General features: G+C 43.7%; 1 long non-coding RNA gene across 1 annotated transcript; it reads right to left on the bottom strand.

Moving 5' to 3' along the window:
* Nucleotides 1–10,970: 10,970 nt before the first annotated feature.
* LOC118285531 lies at nucleotides 10,971–14,894 on the bottom strand. The gene is made up of 2 exons (XR_004785127.2): nucleotides 14,639–14,894; nucleotides 10,971–13,573 (listed from the first exon to the last, which is right to left on the bottom strand). It is a non-coding gene; the product is annotated as an uncharacterized LOC118285531 (long non-coding RNA).
* Between the last annotated feature and the right edge of the window lie 631 nt (nucleotides 14,895–15,525).

Consider the following 15,525-nt stretch of genomic DNA (forward strand, 5'->3'; position numbering starts at 1 on the left):
AAGATGCTTCCGGCTCTCATCGTGTCTGAACCTTTGATTTTTTTTTTCTTCTTCTTTCTTTTCACTGAAACCAACTTAATGTTCCAGCGCTGATTAATGGAAAAAAAAGGGAAAACAGAGTAATTATATGTGATAATTAGCAGCTTGGGAAAATCATGCGAGGGCAAAATATAATGCTGATGCATTAAAAATGACTTAGAACGAAAACCAGTCATTTGCCAGTTGTGTAGGTACGGAGTGTGTGTTGTGGGTCCAGAGGGCCTCGGCTGTCATCTCTTTATGATTGGGTTTGATTTCAAAAACGGTGGTTGGCTGTTTGAACGTGCATGTGTGTGTGTGTGTGTGTGTGTGTGTGTGTGTGTGTACACTTGTATGGCTGCACATTGTGAGGACCACTCAAAAACAACGTTTTTAAACCAAAATCCTTCCAGGCAAACGTTTCAGCGCCGTATTAGAAATAATATCTGTCCGTACAAACACGTGTGAAAGTGTCTATCACATGACCGTTCACGTAAAACTGAGACATGCACGTAAGGGTGTAAACAGGAAGCAGATTGTCCATTTGCAGTTGGTTGCTTAGCAAGAGAAAATACTCAGAAGGAGGAAACTGAGAGCAGGGATTTCTTTTCTTGAACTACAACAAGCTGACAGCTAGTGTAAGCAAGGTTTCACATTTACTGCTCGCAGACGAGTCGAGACTGGTGCTCGAAAAGTCTGCGGCGCCATAGTGAGAAAACTGATTATAAAAACGAACAAAAAAACTATCTATGTGGATGTAGCCCGAGGTTTAGGTTTGCGTATGCACTATGAGAAAGAACCAGCTGCCTCCATGTCATTTATATGATATAAGAGCATAGGTCCGATTACGCTATCTGATGTTGGGAATCCACGTGTCAAATGCATTTAGCAGGTCGAGCTGTGGTCACTCACACACACACACATGCTAGTCGTGTGTTTGTGTGTGTGTGTGTGTGCGTGTGTGAGTGACTGCAGCAAGCAATAACCTGCCTGCGTGTCTGTGTGTCATGGACCTGCGCTCTGATTGGCCCGTGAAACGGCAACATGTTTACAAAATAAAAGGTTGCCAGCCAGCCATTTCCTACAGCGCTGTCTGCTCTTACTGTGTCTGTGTGTGGGTGCGCGCGCGCGCGCGTGTGTGTGTGTGACTGAGGGTTAAAAACACCCAACAGACACAAACATCCCGTGCAAGGTCAGAGCAGTCTGTCTCATGACACTATTGGGAACTCACACTCTGACATTTGACCCCAAACCTCAACATGTGACTCACAAAATAGCCACGTACTCCTGTCGCGGTTGAGCTTTCATGCGATGTAGCATTCCCTCTCTCTCGCAGCCATGTGGGACGTCCGTGTCTGCGTTCAGCAGAAAAGATCACCGCTGTGTCACATCCATGAAGCTGACTCTGTGTTTAGATCACGCCTCGTCATCACAGAGAGCCAACGCTTCATCCGCATAGACACACATGACTATCCATCCTAACTGAGCTCCCCTGACAAAGGATGTACATTTTCAATCTTTTTTTCCCAATACAAATACAATCTTTTTTTTCATAACAAGGGGGTTCAGGAGGTACAGACGGTCGTCCACAAACCCCGAGGTCGGCGGTTCGATTCCCCCCTTCCTCCGGTCATTCCTTAGGCGAGACACTTAACCCTGAATTGCCTCTGAAGGCTCTTCCAGCAGTGAATGAATGTGACAGAAAAAGCAATAGCTGTATGAATGCGTGTGAAAGGGTGAATGTGACTCGTACTGTGCTGTTTTGAGTGGTCAATAAGACTAGGAAAGCGCTGTATAAATACAGTCCACGTGTGCAAAAAATAACAGTAGCATAAACGAAAGAAGAATTCACACGTAATCACGTGTCTGCAGCTTCTGTGAGGGGAGTCCAACTCTTCTCATGACCTTGACAGTGGCGGCCCGTCATGGTCTCATTAGTCCTGCACGATTCACTATTACCAGATTTTTAAAAAATATATTTGTCATTATAACATAAAAGAGCTTTATTTTGGAGCTGTGTGCAGAGCAGTCACTTGCTCTGTCTCTCTATCATTCTGAACGGGTGGAACAAAAGACTGGACAGTGATGAAAAAGGGATTACTGTCTTCATGGGACCGGAACGCCCCCCCGATTTCGGGAGACCATTTACTGGACATTGAGCTCATCTTTCCATCAGTGTTTTGATGACTTTTTTTTATTTAATGCATTCTTTGATTTTTTTTTTTTTAGTTTTCTTTTGAAGTGCATTTGTAAAAATGACCCTGGTTTTTCTGGGGAATTTTTTAATAAAAGTTGTTTTCAAAAATCAAAATCTCTCACAGTCCGACTGACCATCAGAAGCGACAGGTTCAGTTCCTGTCTTTGACTCGATGGAGCGACAACATCACGCATTGCATTACATCCATTTTGCTGACGCTTTTTGTCCAAAGCGACTTACAATTATGGAGCCAGGTAACAATACCCCGACATTAAAATCGGTTCTATGTTGGCTTTGGTCTTTGTTTAAAAAAATGAAAAAATAAGAATATCACCTCATCTTAAATTATTCGGTTTCACCTTGAGTTCAATTTTTTTTTATGTAATTCATTTTACATCTTACATCAGATTATTTGTGAGACTTTCAGACTTTCCAGATGTTTGTCAGTGAGTCAGTCACATCACCACTGTTGTGTGGGTTCACACAGAAAAAAATAGCTTTTGCTTTGTTTTGATATTTAGCCATTTTCAAAGAGACGAATAAATCTCTAACCCGATGAAATAATCATTCACGCTCCTGGAAATGATTCAAGATGCTTCCGGCTCTCATCGTGTCTGAACCTTTGATTTGTTGTCTTCGTCTTTCTTTTCACTGAAACCAAATTAATGTTCCAGCGCTGATTAATGGAAAAAAAAGTGAAAACAGAGTAATTATATGTGATAATTAGCAGCTTGAGAAAATCATGCGAGGGGAAAATATAATGCTGATGAATTTAAAATGAATTATGATGAAAACCAGTAGTAAATCGGTTCTATGTTTTCTTTTGTCTTTGTTGAAAAAATTAATATCACCACATCAAAAAACAAATTGTTTCTTAAATTAAGTTTCACCTTCAGTTCAATTTTTTCAATTTTTTTTATAACTTATCTTACTTACATCTGCTCTATGCCTTTTATTGGTTTAATGTATTCATAAATAAAGTTAAGATTATGATTATGATTACAGATGCATGATATTGAGTAGGTGCACAGTGAGAGAGAACGTGTGACAGAGGTCATGAGTTGGACCTGAACTTGTGATGTTGTGGCGAAACCCTGTGAGAGTCTGCTATATTTCCTCGCTGGGATCATTAATGTGACCCATGATTACTGTCATCTTCTCCAGGAAACGTCACCTACTGTAAGATTTATTCATGTCTATGGTTACAATAATGAGTCGCCCTTCGCTTTCCGCAGGTTCATCGGGTCCGCGTCATGTGACCACGCTGACACAAGCGAGGGCTGACACAGTAGATGCAGGATGAACCGTAACAGGATCTCTGCTACAGACGTAAGAACACAAACAGTGTGCCAGCAGCAGCGATAACAGCAGCTATCACATGTTGTGATTGTCTAACGAATCTGTATATCATATTTAAATTCTGTCAATCAATAGTGTGAACATGCGTTTCATCCTCCACTTGGACTTGAGCCTTTTGAATTGGGACAACTTCCCCGAGGTGAAAGATTTTTACAATTATATTTAGAAAATGTATATATAAGGCTTCAATTTTATAGACCAAATAGGATATATATGTGAAATTGAATCAGCATTTACATAATGCTTTTTGGCGTGTGTGTGTGTGTGTGTGTGTGTGTGTGTGTGTGTGTTTGTGAGTGCGCGCTGAGGGATCAGGTAGACTCAGATGTAAACACAGGTAAACTGAGCGCTGTCAGGGGAGTCATGGTATAGTCGTACACAAAACCACCTACACACAGTGACCTCTGACCGTGACCAGAGGATATGGACACCTCACAGAGGCACAGGTGTAAACACACACACACACACACACACACAAACACACACACACACACACACACACACACACGCACGCACACACACACACACTATATGAACTTGTTTCTCATAGCTGGAAGGAGGAATTCAGGTGAAAAACACAAGTTATAAGTGTGTGTGTGTGTGTGTGTGTGTGTGTGTTAGTGTGTGTCTTTGAGTGTGTGTGTGTGTTTCCGGTGGTGTGTTAGCACATAGGAAACCGATCAGTCAGTAGAGTTGAATGTAAACGGTATTTATCCTTTCAGAGCCCTGTAGTCATGACGCTTTGATGTGAGGATGGAAATGGGTGTGCGTGCGTGTGTGTGTGTGCAAGAAAAAGAGTAGGGGACTTTCTATATGTGTGTGTGTGTGTGTGTGTGTTTGTGTCACCAGAGGACAACACTACCAATTTGGCCTCCAGGTGTGCCCAATGACTTTGGGACGGACGCCAACTTCAAACGGGCCTTCGTCCTCTTCCTCCTATTCGCTCTCTGACAGATGAAAGGACGAACCAGGAAGACACAACACAGACGGGGAGAGAGCGAGCGAGAGAGAGGGAAGCGGATCGGAGGGGGGGTAAACAAGAGAGGGAAGGAAAGAAAAAAGGAAGTCAGGCATTGAGTAAGAAAGCTAGTTAGAAAAAAAAAATCAGGGAGTAGGAGGATAGACAAAGAGACTGATGGATAGATGAAACACAATAAATGAATGAGAACAAAAGAGGAAAAAGAAAGGAAAGGAAGATCATAACCTCCATCTTTGTTCACTTTGGTGTCTTTGGGGACGGTTGTTAATTCTCTCCTTGATCTTTTTTCCGGCCTGCTTGGTTCTGTTTAATAAATCTCAGACGTTGTGGACGAACCTTAAATCACCCCTGTGCACGTATCACACTTTAGATCAAATGCAAATGAAATGGAAGAGCAAAGTAGTGAATTGGTTATGACAACGTTCCAAGTTCCTGGGGAAAGGTCCTGCTGTGGAGACGAAGTGATGACCTTTATACGGTTAGTTTTCAGGGTGTCATTTTTTGTCTGTTCGTAGTTATCGAGGCCGATGTGTAATTTTTGATGTTCTTTATGAATGACTTTTTGCTGAATTTTTTCCTTATCATTAATCAGAATATTCCCTAACTCTCAGTTATAAAGCGGAGTCATTATCAGATGTGACCTTGTTTGAGCCTTTTAAAGTCCCAAAATCTCAGTAGTGTGAGTGCAAAGTCCAATTAAAAGAAGATCAGATGTGGACAGACCCGGAAAAAAACAATGCTTGAACCGCGTTCAGGTGAACCCTGGTCCTTGTTCCGGCATGGAAGTACAAACTACACAGCTCGGCTAGATTCCCCCCTTTGTCTTCGGCCCGCTGAAATCCTTGCTGTTGCTGTACGATTACTAAACAGCATCCGTCGGCGGACGCAAACAAAACCCCTGAGGCCCGCAGGAGTTATATACCAATGTCCTCAAAATCCAGGATCGAAGTCCTGCCACTCATTTTTAGCGAGGCAAAGCTTGACTTTGAAATCATTCAGAATGATCTGTGGCAATCGAGCTATTCGTCACCCCCCAACCAAGTCAACACGAAGACTAAAAAAGTTCTCTGTGTGGTCTCGCATTTCAAACCAGAAAAGGAAAACCTCGACTGAGGGGAGAAAATGATGCACAGAAACAAGAGCCGGTTTTCTGTGCAGATTCTTGTTCCTCCAAGTGATACTCCTCCACACGGCTGTTGAATCAGGATAATAAAAATACATTTCTTAAGTAACATAGTACCACACAGAGAACCATCAGTCGGGGGTGCATAAGAATAGTGGATTATTCTGATTCATTTCAAAACTATATTGATATGTAGATAAGATGAATCTACAACCCGGTGTAGTCGCCCCCGGATTCAGCAGCCTTGTGGATAAGAAACTGCTTCCTCGTGTCTACCGCAGGTCTGAACTCCTGAGTGCAGTTTACACCCGCTGAAACCCATGGATCACAGGAAGTCAACAATTCCTCATTTGGTCGAGGTTCAGGGGGAATTTTAATATCAGTGATTCAGCGTACAGTGGTCGGTTTATTTAATGCTGTTGTGTAAGAACATAAGAAAACAAACACATTTAAAAAAAAAAAAGATGATAAAAGTAAAATCCTGTTATTAAGATCCTAATCATGGACATGTGGCTTTTGTGCTCGATCAATGTATGTGTGTTGCACCATCGCAGACGCTTAAACGCAGACATTGCGAAACATATTTAGCAGGATCTGCCGAAGATTTCAATCGTTAAAGAATGGTCCTCGAATACATGGTTCTGTTTTGTAAAAAAGAAAAATAGAATCTGTTTGTTGTTGTTGTTTGTTTTTAGAACATTAGTTTGCATTAACCTTTTTTTGTTTTAATGCCATACTAGTATTGGATATACTATACTAGTACTATACTAATATCAGATATACTGTTTATATACTGTTTAAACTGTTTATAAAATACAAAACCCAACCATAGAAAGAATTATCATTCACTCTATCAGGAGTGGCTCAAGCTGTTTCTCTAAAATACATTTCTCCTTTAGATTTGAGGCCCGTTGTGGGCGCACTGGTGACACCCGTCACCTGGGTGTCTTTTTTGGCACCGGAGCGAGTCTGCAGACTCATTGGGAAATGTGAAGAAGCGAGTCAGACGAGGTTAAAATGAAAAGAAGAAGAAGAAACAAAAAAGATCTCATTTTTCTGTGACATAAGCACCGCAGCCAACTGTCTGGCTCGCTGCCTCTCCTTTCCCTGTCAAAACCACCGCCTGTTACCCAACCGGACCAACAATGACGACTAATCGCAGTTAATGCAGCGGCGATTAAGCGGAGTAGAAGTGCAACGGGGTGAGTCAGTCTCAGACAGACACAATCGAAAGCAACAGAGGATTCAGGGCCAATAACCTGATCTCCTCACACACACACACACACACACACACACAGATACAGTAGATAGAAATGGAATAGCAGACAGAGCAGGGCACACACATTAACACACCCTGAGTAGGTGTGTTGCCGTTACAAACACAAGAGGAAAACAGATACAGACGGGCGACGACAGGCTGACACACACTTACACAAGCACGCCACACACTGTGCAGACGACGCAATTCAAAACAGTGGTTAAATTCAATCTGAAAAATACAAAACAATCACTGCTAATTGATTAGAGGTCTGAGAAAAAAAACATTTGAAGACACTGACAAGATGTGTTCATGCCATGAATTGGTGGTTGCCATGGCTGCGCATGGCAACCACCAATCTCCGGGCGTTCAGATCTGATCTCTCCGTGATTACTTAAGACGGAATTGATGGAGAGAGCTCGCCGTGAGTGGAACGCCGACTGGAAGGAGGCCTAACACGGCATCATGGGTGGTGAAGGAACAAAATGTGTCGCGATAACACGCGGAGCGAGGAAGGTTGCGTTCTTCATGTCTTTCGGCGACACCAGTGCCGAAAAGAAGTGCACAACGTGTTGCAGATTTACTTTGCTGAATGTAAATCTACACTCGAGATCTCATATTGACCGAGTGAAAACAAATTTCTAGAATCTTTTGCAAATCTATTGGAAACATCTAAACTAAAATCTCTCTTTTCCAAAAGACTTAAACCTTAAAAAATAAATATACCAAAACACATCTAAAGCCACGTCGCAGCGTCGAAACATCTGACAGGGACATCTGACGCGGCCATCACCCTCCCTCGCGCGTCTTCTGTCCATCAGGATCAGAGGCGTCCACTTCCCTTCGCCCGTCTCCAGTAATTATGTCTGTTCGGGACCACAGCTGGTGACTGAGCCCTGCGTCGATCTCTCGGCACGCAGCACATGAAAAAAAAAACCCACACCAAACCACCTGCTGCCATGTCGGCGCCCCGCCTTCTGGGGTAACGTAAAAAAATGTAAAAGAATTTGTATGGACCCGGGGGCGTGGCCTTTCTGATGATGTCACCGGTGACAGTGTTGGGTCCAAAACATGGTCGGTCGGTCGACACTGCACTTCCCCGTGTCCTCGGCGACACGCGCGTTTGAAGGAGGGAGATTTACGTCACGTACAAAAAAAGTTGATGTCGTTGTCATAGTTCATGCGCAACAACAACTTACGGCAGAGTCAAGCCCACGCAGTCAGGAAAGCCACAGACAAACACACGTCTGTTAACGCACACACACACACACACACACACAGAAACACACCCAGAACCTGATCTACACCCAGAAACTCTCTCACACACACAACACAGAAAAACATCATGTGAGAATATAAAATTAGGGGGAGAATTAATTTAATTGACAATAAATCTGGACAAACTTAAAACTTAAAGTAACTTAAAGTAATCGGGTGTCTGATTCTTTGGCTTTGAAAAACGGACATACAGAGGATTAATGCCATAGAACTTCGTTCTTTTATTATCTAGTTTGACAGGAATAACTGACCGAAAACCACAATTTGAACAAATTAATCTAGGAATAAACAACAATAAAAGACCTTTGAATTTTAAAACGGCACAGTAACAGTACGGTGCGTGTTGCCGTCTTGCTTGTGGGACTTTTCAGCTTGAAATTTTAACATTTTCTCCCGCTCTGGCTAACGCTACGCTACTGGAAATCCCTTCTTGGCGAACAACATGTCGTTTGTTCAAGCAGCGCATCACGACTTACAGTCCGCAGCGGGGAACCCGGTGAGTCCGTCGAGTTTGGGTAGTGCTACGCCGTATGCGTTGGAGGACTTGTTGGGCATTTTCCATACTGGTGTCGGAACATCTCTAGTCCTTACCTGCTGCAGCTTAAACACCGCAGGGCACTTTTTTCCTCTTCAAGACTGCTGCAACCAGCGACACCACAGGCCAAGCAAACGGCCCCGTCCAGACAGAGGCATGTTCAGAACTGGTAAATATGAAATGGCCTTCACGCTCTCATCCTACTCTGCGTGTGCTCACCGTCTACGACTGCTAATATGCATGAGCTGGGCTGAGTTGCCACACATCCGGACCAGCCTGTAAAGCAGCAGCACGCTGGAAGGCTGCGGCAGGAAAAAAGGCCACGGAGGCGGTTCCATACATTCCACCGACCACGTGTGTCACCTGACCTGTGTCTCAGCCGTATGGCAGCAGTGTGAGTCAGGCGGGCAGACAGATGGACATGTGGAAGTAACTGACCTGGATCCACAAAGGGGACTTTCCACCTCTCCTCTCCCTTCCTCACTCCTTCCTCCTCCTCCTCTCCAAAAAAAAAGCGCTTCTGCTTTTCTCTGTCGGACGGGGAAGAGTGAGACGAAAGTTGGGAGAACACGGTGTTAACGGACAGAGATGAAGGTAGAACATTTTCCATGATGGATTTGTTTTTTCCACGCGCAAACAAAGCGAACATAATGATGACTTGAAAAAAAAAAAAACTTGATTAGAAACATTCCACCAATGTGTTGTGACTCATTTGTAAAGTTCCCTACTTTTCCTTGAATTTCAGACTTGGTTGTCTAGTCTGCATACTCAAACGTAGGGTCTTGCTCAAAATTGGAAAGAAGAGACATGATGACCGTAATTATGAAATGCTCAAGAATCCTGGGTGCTATGTCTGTCACTGACACAACCCATCGTACCTGGTGTGATCCCGCTATTGGCTCATTGCCTCCCTCCATGCCACTTTAACATGACATAATGCACATTCTACTGTATGTGTCATGTGCCAGTTTAATCCTTCGCCTAACACAACTTTAGCCATTAGCATGATGCTGGACGAGTGACTGCCTGTGTGTGTGTGTGTGTGTGTGTGTGTCTGATTCGACTTACACAATTGAGAAATTAAACTTCTTTTTGCAGGGCCGTGTGTTTTTGAAGAGTTGATTTTTTATTGGAACTGTTACTTTCATTTTGAGGATTACAAAGAAGGCGGGATAAGTTTTATGTGCATGCATATACACTCTACCTCACAGGGAAGTCACATTGAGATTAAAACTTGACATTGAGATATAAAAACACTGTTGAAATTGAAGTGTAAAAAAGTAAAATATGCTAAAAAAGCTAAAAATAGAATCTGAGAATTTGAATAAGAAAATCATTTATCATATATTTGAGACAGAGTTCCGAGCTGAGTTTTTACATGAACTTTCTTGTCACACACACACACACACACACACACACACACACACACACATCTGCCTTTTTCTCCTATTTGAGTATTAATACAGCAGAATAAAACAGCAGATCATTGCGTTTTGAATCAGGACTGTCAGGGCAATACCTAGCTGGCACTCGTGAAAAATTACCACAATAAAACCCAATATCATTGGACAGACGTCAGTCGCTGCTCATAGCACATATGGAAGGCATCATGCAGAGAGGACCAATCACAGTATAGTAACTCTGGGATGTGCCGATCTGGGTAGCAAATGTAATAAAATGCCAGTTTTTCAGGAGCGGTGGCACGCGTCGATGCTGGAAATGGGGCCGGTAGCCTGGTGCATCGCAGGCTCTCATTGAAAACAGAGTGAGCGGGCCTTCATATTTTTAAACCTTACTTGTGTCCTCACTTTCTTACATGTCTTCACTCCAGCTTTGGCAGCTCCATTTCAACGTTCAGCGAAAACATCTTCAGATTGCCCAGTGATCAGGGGCCGTGAAAAAAAAAAACAAAACCATCCAAGGGTTTGATTGATGTTAACAATGTCAGGGAGGAAACAGAGGAGCAGTGATGCTGAGAGGAGGAGGCAGCGGTTGAAGTGGAGGAAACCACCACAAACGCACTGCTAACGCTGATGTGGTAAACACACAACTCTGTCATCTACCCACCCACAACCACGTATACGCATGCATACATCAGTGCATACAGAAACCAAGCCATCGCCATAACTATTCACTTTACAGTCTAACACAGACAACTATAGGAGGTAGGTTACACACACACACACACACACACACACACAAATAGATACAGGTGTCAACAGCTGAACACGTCAAGCACATATTCTTTAATACTACATGGAATAAATCTTCATCTTGCCACAGATTCTTTGTGTTATTGAGTCCTTAAAAAAAACTGTACGGAATTTTGTGATTATGAGAGCGAGCATGTTATGTGACGTCATGTGTCCTTGTGCTTATTATTCTCAGTGGCAGGAGGTGGCAGCGGAGCGGAGTGGTCTCGTCCTCCTTCCTGAAGTTCTGTCTGTTCTTTGAGAATAGAAGCCTCATGGGCAGACAGGCATCCATTGTTTCTGGACATGTTTGAAATAAAAGACAACAGCACAGAGGCTTTTTCTTTTTCTTTCCTTCTGGGACCAACAGCACATGGAAACAAAGTCACAGCACTGATCCCTCCATTCATTCTGACAGACTGCTCGTCTGTAAGTTGAATTTCCTTCATGGCGTCAACTTATTCCGCCCTTTAGATCTTCTTCTTTCATCGTTTTTTGGTTTCTACATGCTGTCTCCGTAGGTCTCATTCAAGAGCGGCTAACGTGAACAGATATGTTCCTCGTGTATGTGACTCGTACACGTGACTTTGGTATGAACAAACTTCACGCGCAGTCCAGCGACATCCCACTCCTTTGAGTGTAAAGCACCTCTATGACCTTGAGAATTACAGGTAATATTATGTTCACCAGGGATGACCCTAATCATATTTGACTGTGCCTTCGATCAAGCAACTTTTTCAGGAAACTGACAGAAGATCATTTTTTTGTCGCAGACATCTGCAGCATCATCGATCAGGTCGACTTGAACGCTGCACAATGATTTATTTTAATCCCAGAGAGCAGGTTGACGCTCTCGTCGACTGAGGGGGGAACTCGTCCAGTTCAGTTTGGCTACATCCATACTAATACGTTGTTTTTAGCTTTCAGCTCCATTGGTGTTGTAGTAGACCACTTTTTAAAGGTCTCGGTCTTGTCTCGGAATCGACTGCATTTTTACTCGGTCTTGTCTCGGCCTCGGACCTAGAGGTCTCGAGATTTTATGTCAAGACCGGTCGGGACCACAACCGTGGGGATATCGCTAAATTGCTAGTGCATTGTCTGATTTGCTTGTTCATGCAATTATTAATTGATTGGATGCCAACCAGTAAAGTGACTGGTGGTACTCTGGCGCACTCACCAAGCTTTCACGGCTGCTACTACTTCAAACCGCGCGGCTGCGCTCGTGCACGCATGTGAGAGTAAGAGACTGTATGATTGGTGAATATATAATATAGTTTACACAGTCTGAGTGCGTGGGCCAGTGTGCTTGCGCACATGCAAGAGAGAGATTTGCCATTCATTCTTTGAGTGTGTGCTTGTTTGTGTATGACAGTTTGAAAATGTTAAATTGAATAAATGCTTGATGCATTCTGACAAGAAAATAATACATCAATAAAATATCACCTGTTGAATTAAAATGGTGACATTGATTTTCTATCGTTTGTATGTGGGTCTTTTTATGATCATGTGGATCTTTCACGTAAAATTGATAACCTGACTTGTCTTGATCTCGGTTTAAGTGGTCTCGACTACAACACTGAGCTCCATATCAGAATTAATCCTGGTTCATTCGAACACGCCTGAAGACATATATCTCGTGATCGTTCACATTCGCTGACCATGTGCTGTGTAAGGAAGCCGATTGGTTCATAAAAGTCACCAACTGCAGAGTAGATAATCAGGAAGGGAATATCCGTCCATACCATAACGCGGCCCCAGAGTTTTTGAAATAAACCGAGACGAGCGGCGTTTCCAAACTTCTCAGTTTTAGGCCCTCGGACACTCGAAAACGCAGCAGCAGTGACGAGTCGTACAGCAACAACGTAGTTTGTGGATGTAGCCTGTATCGAGAGTAATGGGAATCATGGAGTGACGAGTCACTGCGAGATAAGACAGCTTGACCAATTTCTAACTCATGTTTGCATTACTGTATTAAGCATGACATTTTAATTGAGTGGGTGGAGACAGTCTTCCCCCAGGAAAGACCGTCTGAAGTGCGGCTACATTTAAATGACTGCGGCGTCTCGCCACTTTCGGTGACTGCTGGCTTTTCACCGCACACCTTCTTTTTCTTTTTTTTTATGGGGGCATGAAACTTGCACACATATGGAGTGAACAGACGTGCAAAGCGTCACTGAAAAAAAGTAAGACGTTTAGGTCCAAAGAAGGAAAAAAGTCTCACTTGCCGCATGAAGGAACCACCGTCGACTGACTGTATTTTTTTCTTTTCTTGCTTCCTCTTTTGTCTTTTTTAAATTCTTTCCGTTCCTCTGTTTTTCTTCCTTTTCATTCCGTCGAGCGTCCTATTTCTCTCTCCCTTCGTGTTTAATCTGTCGCTCATTACATCTTCATTTGCTCTCGTGCCGCCTGACTATATGTCGATATTATGTCTGTCTGTCTCCATGTCTGTGTCCCTCTCTCTGGGTGGTCTGTGGTCTAGCATAGCCTCCTCTTCTCCCTCCAGTGGATGTGTGAGGGTGGGGTGGGCACATATTGGGTATAGGGGGGCAGTGACTTCCTCACCAGCTCTCTTCCCACACACATTTACCCTTTACTTCCTCCCCTCCTGGCTGTCCCTGGCCCAATCTCCTGCTTCTGAAAGAAAAAAAAGAGTTTTTGTGGGGTTAACCACTGAAACCCACTGACTGCTAACACCCCTGCCTCCCCATCATCACACACACACACACACACACACACACACACACACACACACACACACACACAGCGCCACTCCCGCTCAGTTCTGTGTATGTAAACAGCGGTCGCTCACGGGCAGAATGACAGACAACAAGGCGTGCAAACACACACACATACACACCATGGTCACGTTCACCCACTGACGCGCACACACAAACGTATGTATACACTCGCAGACAGACATATACATGCCACACGCAGACACTGTCCTGAACGCCGCCATCAAAGAGCTGCACGTCGCTTCCTCTCCTCGGTGTCTCTTCTGCATTCAGTCACTCAGTGCTCACTGACTTGCAAATACTTCCAGAACAGCGAGCGAGAAAGTGTGTTTTTAAGTGTGAAGCAAGCATTTTTTTGGTATGTGTGCATTTGTTTTTGCGCATGTTTTTATGAGGGCACAAATCCTGCACAAGGAGTATTAAAGGCACAGTGCAAATTACTAATTTCATCATGTGAGATGTTAGTACTCAATGTACCCGAGGTTTCTGCCAGGCTCTAAGCAGACAGAGCATGTTTAAAGATGTGAGCAGAAATCTAAATCTAAACCCCACACAGTGTAATCAAACCCAACAAAGCGAACTCCACACAGGACCAAGGCCAGATCACGCGAAACGGTTTTCAGACAAACTCGGGACAACGTCTACAAGTTTTCACCGCAGGAATAGATTCGTCCGGTTTCCTGTACAATAACTTTGCCCTTCGAAAGCATCGTGTTTTTTTGGGTATTTACAGTCATCAACACGACCACTTGCTCCCTGTGAATCCTCTAGAGATGTTCCTGCTGTATTCTCACATCGGCTTACTTGGATATTCTCCGGAAACTGTGCGAGGGGGCTGGCAGGAACGTTTACGTTCACGCACACAGCCCTTCTGGAGAAGGTAAGGTCAATGTCCGCACCTCCTTGCATGTGCATGTGTCTGAAGGGCACACTTAAGGCTTCCAGTGGGGTGTTGGGATCTTACCAGTTGCAAAATGTCGTCTGTGAATTTCCTGAGCGGTTGCATTCGTCATAGCAAGGATGAAAATTCATTGGTTTGTCAAAGAATCTGTTCATTTGACGGGGTCATTTTAAAAAAAAATAAAAAAAATGCTTTTACTGCAGTTGCTCCGAATCAATAAAATGTGCATAAAAGTCATGAAATGAACCGGTGGGAAAACCGCGGAGACCGAGCGTCCGTGCGTCTGCTTCACTACGTCATGTGGTCACAGCTGATGAGAACTCAACACTGATCACAGCTGCAAATGATTCATGTGGATCGAGCAAGTGCGTCTGTGATCTGCGGTGATTATTTCCCAATTCTACGCGCGCGCATGCACACACACACGCGCACACACACACACACACCAGCGTACGCACAGTGTGAAGTCGACTTTTGTAAAGGATTCCTTATAGTCACTTGTCCCTTAAATTGTGCAGCCCAGCCGAAATACGCTTACAATAATGGTTTCCTAAAAGTCCTCACACACACACACACACACACACACACACACACAGCAGCTGAACATGAATTTCTTACTCTGCTTCTTGCAGATTACCCAAACTGTTTGTATGAAGCGTCTCACAATGACTCATTACCCTCCTTAGTGAGGATTAGCATGAATTTAGCATCCAGCTCAATTAGCAATTAGCAAGGCGCAAACCACCCTAATGACTCATCGCCCAGGGATTAGCATGACTCTGGCATTAAGTTTGATTGGCAGCGAGCAGAGCAATCCGCCGTATCAGTGACTCATAAACCAGGGATTAACATGAATTTTGCATTTAGCACAGTTAGCAAAATTAGCAGAGCATTAAACGATGTGCAGATTTTAGATGTCTTAATATGCAATTTCATGTGAAATCATCTGA

Source organism: Scophthalmus maximus, chromosome 10, assembly GCF_022379125.1.
Source record: "Scophthalmus maximus strain ysfricsl-2021 chromosome 10, ASM2237912v1, whole genome shotgun sequence".
NCBI classification, from domain to species: Eukaryota; Metazoa; Chordata; class Actinopteri; order Pleuronectiformes; family Scophthalmidae; genus Scophthalmus; species Scophthalmus maximus.